This window comes from Mesoplodon mirus, assembly GCF_964341445.2.
Source record: "Mesoplodon mirus genome assembly, chromosome: X".
Classification (NCBI taxonomy): domain Eukaryota; kingdom Metazoa; phylum Chordata; class Mammalia; order Artiodactyla; family Ziphiidae; genus Mesoplodon; species Mesoplodon mirus.
This window is the reverse complement of record NC_138981.1, coordinates 54,926,221-54,936,223: the sequence shown is the minus strand read 5'-3', so window position 1 is coordinate 54,936,223 and position 10,003 is coordinate 54,926,221. Positions and strand designations below refer to the sequence as shown.

General features: G+C 40.5%; 1 pseudogene across 1 annotated transcript; it reads left to right on the top strand.

The window, feature by feature from the left end:
* The first annotated feature begins 4,448 nt into the window (after window positions 1-4,448).
* On the top strand, window positions 4,449-4,849 carry LOC309796566 (ubiquitin-like protein FUBI; annotated as a pseudogene). The gene has a single exon. The product of its transcript is annotated as a ubiquitin-like protein FUBI (transcript).
* The last annotated feature ends 5,154 nt before the right edge of the window (window positions 4,850-10,003 follow it).

Sequence of the window (10,003 nt, the reverse complement as noted above, 5' to 3'; positions counted from 1 at the left end):
TAAAAATATGAGATTAGATCACTCCCTAACACCATACACAAAAATAAGCTCAAAATGGATTAAAGACCTAAATGTAAGGCCAGAAACTATCAAACTCTTAGAGGAAAACATCGGCAGAACACTCTATGACATAAATCACAGCATGATGCTTTTTGTCCCACCTTCTAGAGAAATGGAAATAAAAACAAAAATAAACAAATGGGACCTAATGAAACTTCAAAGCTTTTGCACAGCAAAGGAAACCATAAACAAGACCAAAACACAACCCTCAGAATGGGAGAAAATATTTGCCAGTGAAGCAACTGACAAAGGATTAATCTCCAAAATTTATAAGCAACTCATGCAGCTCAATAGCCAAAAGCCAAAAAAACCTAATCCAAAAATGGGCAGAATACTTAAATAGACATTTCTCCAAAGAAGATATACAGACTGCCAACAAACACATGAAAGAATGCTCAACATCATTAATCATTAGAGAAATGCAAATCAAAACTACAATGAGATATCATCTCACACCTGTCAGAATGGCCATCATCAAAATATCTAGAAACTATAAATGCTGGAGAGGGTGTGGAAAAAAGGGAACACTCTTGCACTCCTGGTAGGAATATTAATTGATACAGCCACTATCAAAAACAGTATGGATGTTTCTCAAAAAACCACAAATAGCACTACCATATGACCCAGCAATCCCACTACTGGGCATATACCCTGAGAAAACCATAATTCAAAAGTGTCATGTACCAAAATGTTCATTGCAGCTCTACTTACAATAGCCCAGAGATGGAAACAACCTAAATGTCCATCATCCGATGAATGGATAAAGAAGATGTAGCACATATATACAATAGAATATTACTCAGCTCTAAAAAGAAACGAAATTGAGCTATTTGTAATGAGGTTTATAGACCTAGAGTCTGTCATACAGAGTTAAGTAAGTCAGAAAGAGAAAGACAAATATCATATGCTAACACATATATATGGAATTTAAGAAAAAAGTTATCATGAAGAACCTAGGGGTAAAACAGGAATAAAGACACAGACCTACTTGAGAATTGACTTGAGGATATGGGGAGGGGGAAGGGTAAGCTGTGACAAAGCGAGAGAGAGGCATGTACGTATATACACTACCAAACCGTAAGGTAGATAGCTAGTGGGAAGCAGCCGCATAGCACAGGGAGATCAGCTCGGTGCTTTGTGACCACCTAGAGGGGAGGGATAGGGAGGGTGGGAGGGAGGGAGATGCAAGAGGGAAGGTATATGGGAACAGATGTATATGTATAACTGATTCACTTTGTTATAAAGCAGAAACTAATAAAAAACAAATAAAATAAAACTCTGTTAAATGCGTATTGCCAAGTGAGAGAAGCCAATATGAAAAGGCTACATACTGTATCACTTCAACCTTATGACACTGGAAAAGAAAAAAAACTGTTGAGACTGTAAAAGAATCAGTGGTTGTCAGAGGTTCCGAGGGAGGGGGAATGAGGAATGAATAGAGAACACAGAGTATTTTTAGGGCAGTGAAATAATTCAGTAAGATAGTGTAATGGTGGATACATGTCAGTAAATATGTGTCAGAATCCATAGAACTTACAAAGAATGAACCCCGATGTAAACTACGGGCTTTAATTATGAATAATGTATCAATACTGGCTCATTGATTGCTACAAATATATCACATTGATCTAAGATCTTAATAATAGGGGAAACTCGGGGTGGAGAGGATGGGGTGTGTGGAAATTCTATGTGCTTTCTGCTTATTTTTCTGTAAACCTAAAACTGTTCAACAAATAAAGTCAATTAATTTAATATTATATATAATTATTATATATTAATATAAATATTCCTGTTTCAGATAGAATATACATATATATGTGTGTGTATATATGTAAGTTAGAATTACATGAAGCCACTTCCCCTAGACCATCAAAATATCATTACTAATACAACTGCCCTCCTCACTGAGACAGAAACACCTCCTAGTTAGTTTTGCTGTGGGATATGGTCTTTCCTGTTGTCAACTCTGTGCAGTTCATTAGGAATAAATTTACAAGTAATTAACTGAGAAGCCCAGTAAAGACAAATTTAATAATGTTTCAACATATGCAACATTGAGCATGTTGTAAACACTGTTCTTTCTTTGTCATACATCCCCATTCTTGTTGCAGATAGAGTACACACACACACACACACACACACACACACACACACCAAAAGGATTTTGTCTTCAAGACCCCTGGATATTAAAGGACATGAACATGGCAGGTGGGTGCAGACGGTAATTAACCCCGAAAGAAGGACTAAAAAGAAATAGGAAGATTTTATTAACAAAGTTGTGTGCGTGTGTGTGTGCCCATTTGGCAGAAGGTTGGGGGTGAAATGTGGGGATGGAATGGGATTTTAAAATGGTAATAAACCCACCCCCCTCATACACACACACACACACACACACACAAATACACACACACAGACACATGCCTGGATCATATAAGAGTCTCTCTAGGGAATAATCTCTAAGAATGAAAGTGCTGGATCACAGGACATGCAAATCCTCAAATTTACTAAACAAAATCAAATTATTTCTAATTTTATTCCTCCTAGACTATAGCTTGCTTTAACATATTATTTTTGGTATATTTTGAAGAGCAGAGGTTTTTAATAAAGTCTAATTTATAAACTAAAAAAAAGACTATACAGTGGAGAAAGGATAGTCTCTTCAAAAAATGATGTTGGGAAAACTGAACAGCCACTTGCAAACGAATTAAACAAGAATACAATCTTATACCTTATACAAAAATTAACTCAAAATGGATTAGATACTTGAATGTAAGACCTGAAACCATTTAACTTCTAGAAGAAGACATAAGCAGTACACTCATTGCCATCAGTCTTAACAATATTTTTTGAATATATTTCCTCAGGCAAGGAAAACCAAAGCAAAAATAAACAAATGGGACTACATCAACCTAAAAGCTTTTGAACAGCAAAGGAACCTATCAACAAAATGAAAAGAACATCTACTGAATGGGAGAAGATATCTGCAAAGGATATATCAAATAAATGGTTACTATCCAAACTATACAAATAACTCATACAACTCAACATTCAGAAAGACAAAGACAAATACCATATGATCTCACTTACATGTGAAATCTAAAGAAACACAAACAAACAAAACATGAACTCATATAGGGAAAAAATTGGTGGCTGTTAGAGTTTGGGGGGTGGTAGGATGGGCAAAATAGGTAAAGGTACAAACTTCTAGTTATAAAACAAGTAATGGGGATGTAATGTACAACACGGTGATTATAATTAATAATACTGCATTCCATACTTGGAAGTTGCTAAGAGATTAATTCTTAAAAGTTCTCATCTTGAGAAAAAAATTATAACTCTGTATGGTGACAAATGTTAACTAGATTTATTGTGGTAGTCATTTTGTAATATGTACAAATATCAAATCATTTTGTTGTACACATGAAAGTCATATAATATCATGTCAATTGTACTTCAGTAAAAAAAAGCCTAAAAAGAAACATCATATGATCATATTATTTGATGTAGCAAACATCTGAAAAGCTCAATGCCTATTCCTTATTAAAACTCTATGAAGTTATGAAGAAAGGGAAATTACCTCAAATTGACAACAGGCATCTACAAAAACTTACAAATAACACTAATGATGAAATGCTGAAAGCTTTCCCTCTTAAATTGGGGATCAGACAAAGATAAGCACTTTCAACACTCTTACACAACATAGTACTGGAAGTTCTTGCCAACACATTAAGCCAAGAAAATCAAATAAAATGTTTATAGTTTTAAAATAAATAAATAATAATGTCCTTATATGACTGGCTACTTTAAAAATATATACAAAAAAATAGAATTAATGAATACAGCAAGGTGAACTAAAAGAAATCAAATCACACTTCTATACAGTAAAAATAAATATGTGTAAACCAGAATTAAAATAAATTTTAATAAATTTAAATTTCTCAACAGAAAATATAATATGTAAGTGTACATGTAACAAAATATGTACAGGACCTGTATGTTGAAAATTGCAAAATTTTCCTGATGACAGGAAATCTAAAACCTAAATACTTGGGAAAAAAATACTGTATTCATGGATTGAACAAGTCAACATACTAAAGATGTAACTTCTCCCCAAACTGATGGATAAGTTTAATTGAATTCTTAAAATAATTCCAGGAAGGTTTCCTGGTAGACATATACAAGACTACCCTGAAGTGTATATGGTCCTAGAATACCTAAAACAATGTTGACAAAGAAGGATAAAGTATAGGGTGAATCAATCTACTTGATATTAAGGTTTCATATATAGCCAGAGTGTTCAAAATAGTGTGGTATTTGTGGATAAATAGACATGTAGATCAATGGAACAGAATAGAGTACACTAGTGGCAGTTGTATCCATGGTTCAGTCACCAACATGCATCTCTTTGTCCATGCCCAGGAGCTACACACTCTCGAGGTGACTGGCCAGGAGACTGTCACCCAGATCAAAGCTCATGTAGCCTCATTGGAGGGCATCACTACAGAAGATCAAGTCCTGCTCCTGGAATACACACCCCTAGAGGATGAGGCTGCCCTGGGCCAGTGTGGGGTGGAGGCTCTGAGCACCCTGGAAGTAGCCGGCCACATGATTGGAGGTAAAGTCCATGGTTCCATGGCCTGTGCCAGGAAAATAAGAGGTCAGACTTCCAAGGTGGCCAAATAAAGAAGAAGAACATGGGCTGAGCCAAGAGGCACATGCAGTACAACCAGTGCTTTGTCAATATTGTGCCAACCTTGGCAAGAAGAAGGGCCATAATGCCAACTCTTAAGTCCTTTGTAATCTTGGCTGTCTTTAATAAAGTCACTTAGCCCAATCATTAAAAAAAAAAGAATAGAGTACCCAGAAATAGACACATACAATATGCTCAACTGATTTTTGACAAAGGTATGAAATCAATTCCAAGGAGGAAACATTTCAACAAATAGTACTGGAATAATGGGAATTATATAAGTAAAAAATTTGTACCTATACCTCACACCTTATACAAAAATTAACTCAAAATAGATACTGGATTCAAATGTAAGTGTAAAGCTATAAAACTTTTAGAAAAATCAAAGGAGAAATTTTGGGAGATCTAGGGCTAAGCAGAGTTTTTAGTTTTGACAACAAAAACACTATTCATAAAAGAAAAGAATGATTAATTGAATCTCATCAAAATTAAAAATTTGCTCTATGTAAGACCATGTGAAAAAGATGTAAAGAAAATATACAGGTGAAACAGTGTGGGGGGAAGGCATCTGTGGGGCTGACTGGCGGGTTGAAGGAGGGAAGCATGTGGGCGAAGTCCCAGTGCACACTGCAGCAGCACAGGGACCTTCCAATTCCAGGCGTGAGGTGCTGTGAGGAAAGCTGAAGTGAGCAGACTTGCATCAGCAGCAGGATGCCATTACTGCCTCCCCAGCCTAGCCTCCCTCGACTTTGGCACTCCCATCATGGGGGCCCAGGTTCCTCAGCACACCCTGATCCAGCAGCATGAGAGACTGTCCCCAGTCCTTTGGAAACCCTGGTGCAAGTCCAGCCCCTTGGCGAGGAGCGCGACGGAGCCTCAATCGGCACTGCTACCATGAAGACAGCTGGCAGATAATTACAGAGGGCTTACTACATGCCAGGACTGTACCAGATGCTGGACTACATCAGCAAAACAATAAAAATCCATGTTCTTGATTTCTCACAAGAAAGTATGATCTGAAGTGCAGGTGATGAGGCCTATGAGCATGGCCCCCTATGAGCAGGCGGAACTAGACTGAGCACAGACGAAAAGAAAATAAGGAAGAGATTGTAGAGAACTGGTGTTATTTCACCATTAAATGTTTAAGAATTCCTCAGTAAAAATATGCAGGCTTGGACAGAGACCTTCAAAGATGGCAGAGGAGTGAGACGCGGAGATTGCTTTCCTCCCCATGAATACATCAGAAATACATCTAGGGCTTCCCTGGTGGCACAGTGGTTGAGAGTCCACCTGCCGATGCAGGGACATGGGTTCATGCCCCGGTCTGGGAAGATACCACATGCCGCGGAGGGGCTGGGCCCATGAGCCATGGCCACTGAGCCTGCGCATCCAGAGTCTGTGCTCCACAATGGGAAAGGCCACAACAGTGAGAGGCCCGCGTACCGAAAAAAAAAAAAAAAAAGAAATACATCTACATGTGGAACAACTCCTACAGAACACCTACTGAATGCTGGCAGAGGACCTCAGACTTCCCAAAAGGCAAGAAACACCCATGTACCTGACCGTGTGGCTGACAGGGTCTTGGTGCTCCTACTGGATGTCAGGCCTGTTCCTATCAGGTGGGAGAGCCGAGATCAGGAAACTAGTCCACCAGAGACCTCCTGGCTCCATGTAATATTAAATAGCGAAAGTTCTCCCAGAGATCTCCATCTCAACGCTAATACCCAGTTCCACTCAATGGCCAGAAAGCTACAGTGCAGGACAGCTTATGCCAAGCAACTAGCAAGGTAGGAACACAACTGCATCCATTAGCAGAGAGGCTGCCTAAACTCAAAATAATTTCAGAGACACCCCAATACACACCACCGAATGTGGTCCTGCCCACCACAGAGACAACATTCAGACTCATTATCCAGAACACAGGAACCAGTCCACTCCACCAGGAAGCCTACAAAATCCACTGAACCAACCTTAGCCACTGGGGGCAGACACCAAGAACAACAGGAACTATGAACCTTCAGCCTGTGAAAAGGAGACTCCAAACACAGTAAGTTAAGCAAAATGAGAAGACAGAGGAGTACACAGCAGATGAAGGAGCAAGGAATAAACCCTCCAGACTGGGCTTCCCTTGTGGTGCAGTGGTCGGGATTCCACCTGCCGATGAAGGGGGCATGGGTTCGTGCCCCAGTCCAGAGGGATCTCGCGTGCCATGGAGCGGCTGGGACCATGGGCTGTGGCCACTGGGCCTGTGCATCCAGAGCCTGTGCTCTGCAGTGGGGGACGCCACAGTGGTGGGAGGCCCGCGTATCACAAACAAAAACAAAAACAAACCCTCCAGACCTAACAAATGAAGAGAAAATAGGCAGTCTACCTGAAAAAGAATTCAGAGTAATTATAGTAAAGATATCCAAAATCTCAGAAATAGAATACAGAAAAAAAATGTTTAACAAGGTCCTAAAGAGCAAACAAAAATGATGAAAACCACACCCTTAAACTAGGGGTAAGACGGGAATAAAGACACAGACCTACTAGAGAATGGACTTGAGGATATGGGGAGTGGGAAGGGTAAGATGTGACAAAGTGAGAGAGTGGCATGGACATATATACACTCCCAAACATAAAATAGCTAGTGGGAAGCAGCTGCATAGCACAGGGAGATCAGCTCGGTGGTTTGTGACCACCTAGACGGGTGGGATAGGGAGGGTAGGAGGGAGGGAAATGCAAGAGGGAAGAGATATAGGAACACATGTATAAGTATAACTGATTCACTTTGTTATAAAGCACAAACTAACACACCATTGTAAATGAATTATACTCCAATAAATATGTTAAAAAATTAATACTATAAAAATCCAAGGGAATATAATGTAGAAAAATATTTTCAATTTGTTACATATTGTCCAATTGTAATTTGGCCCTTATTATTGTCTCTAAGAAGAAACAACTGAATGAATAACACATGCAAATTAAAATTCAAAATCAAACTATAATCAGTGTTATGATTTCTGTATAGATGTCTGTAAAACCCTAATGCAATCAGATCTTATTGTAGAGCAAGTTATGTATCAATCCTTATATATGTCTACTAAGATGTTCCTGTAGAAAAAAAAAAATTCTGTTTTTTATTCCTCCTTAAAATAAAAAGTACAAAGGGGAAACAACAAATAAAATGCAAGGGGATGCCCATAAGGTTATCAGCTGATTTTTCAACAGAAACTTCAGGCCAGAAGGGAGTGGCAGGATATATTTAAAGTGATGAAAGGGAAATACCTACAACCAAACTTACTCTATCCAACAAAGATCTCATTCAGATTTGATGAAGAAATCTAAAGCTTTACAAACAAGAAAAAGCTCAGAGAATTCAGCACCACCAAACCAGCTTTACAACAAATGCTAAAGGATACACTTTAGGTGAGAAAAAAGAAAACAGAAAAAAGACATATGAAAACAAACCCAAAACAACTAAGAAAATGGATGAGGTATCACCTCACACTGGTCAGAATGTCCATTATCAAAATATCTACAAACGATAAATGCTGGAAAGAGTGTGGAGAAAAAGGAACCCTTTTACCCCATTGGTGGGAATGTAAATGGATACAACCACTATGGAGAACAGTATGGAGGTTCTTTAAAAAACTAAATATAGAACTGCCATATAACCCAGAAATCCCATTACTGGACATATATGCCATGAAAACCATAATTCAAATAAACACATGCACCCCAATATTTACTGCAGCACTATTTGCAATAGTCAGTACATGGAAGCAACTTAAATGCCCATCAACACAGGCATGGATTAAGAAGATGTGCTACAGCGGGGATTTGAGAAGATGGCAGAAGAATAAAATGCGAAGATCACCTTCCTCCCCACAGATACATCAGAAATACATCTACACGTGGAACTGCTCCTACAGAACACCTACTGAACACTGGCAGAAGACCTCAGACACCCCAAAAGGCAAGAAACTCCCCACGTACCTGGGTAGTGCAAAAGAAAAAATAAAAAACAGAGACAAAAAAATAGGGACAGGACCTGCACCAGCGGGAGGGAGCTGTGAAGGAGGAAAGGTTTCCACACACTAGGAAGGCCTTTCATGGGTGGAGACTGTGGGTGGTGGAGGGGGGAAGCTTCAGAGCTGAGGAGGAGAGCACAGCAAAAAGGGTGCACAGGGCAAAGTGGAGAGATTCCCACACAGAGGATCAGTGCTGACCAGCACTCACCAGCACAAGAGGCTTGTCTGCTCACCCGCCGGGGCGGGCGGGGCTGGGAGCTGAGGCTTGGGCTTCCGTCTGAGGGCAGGGAGAGGACTGGGGTTGGCGACGTAAACACAGCCTGAAGGGGTTAGTGCACTATGGCTAGCTGGGAGGGAGTCTGGGAAAAAGTCTGGAGCTGCTGAAGAGGCAGAAGAATTTTTCTTGCCTCTTTGTTTCCTGGTGCGCATGGAGAGGGGATTAAGAGAGCAGCTTAAAGGAGTTCCAGAAACGGGCGCTAGCCACGGCTATCGGCGCGGACCACAGAGACGAGCATGGTATGCTAAGGTTGCTGCTGCCGCCACCAAAAACCCTGTTTGCAAACACAGGTCACTATCCACACCTCCCCTCCTGGGAGCCTGTACAGCCCACCACCACCAGGGTACCGAGATCTAGGGACAACTACCCTGGGAGAACACATGGCGTGCATCAGGCTGGCACAAAGTCATGCCAGCCTCTGCCACTGCAGGCCTGTCTCACATTCATTACATCTCCCCCCCAATGGCCTGAGTGAGCCAGAGCTGCCAAATTAGTTGCTCCTTTAACCCCATCCTGTCTAAGGGAAGAACAGACACACTCAGGCGACCTACATGCAGAGGCAGAGTCAAATCCAAACCTGAACCCCAGGAGCTGTGTGAACAAAGAAGAAAAGTGAAATTTCTCCTATCAGCCTCAGAAGAAGTGGATTAAAGCTCCACAATCAACTTCATGTACCCGGCATCTATGGAATACCTGAATAGGCAATGAATCATCCCAAATTTAGGAGGTGGACTTTGGGAGCAAGATATATTATTTTTTCCCCTTTTCCTCATTTTTTTTTTTTTTTTTTTTTTTTTTTTTTTTTTTTTTTTTTTTTTGCGGTATGCGGGCCTCTCACTGTTGTGGCCTCCCCCGTTGCGGAGCACAGGCTCCGGATGCGCAGGCCCAGCGGCCATGGCTCACGGGCCCAGCCGCTCCGCGGCATATGGGATCCTCCCAGACCGGGGCACGAACCCGTAT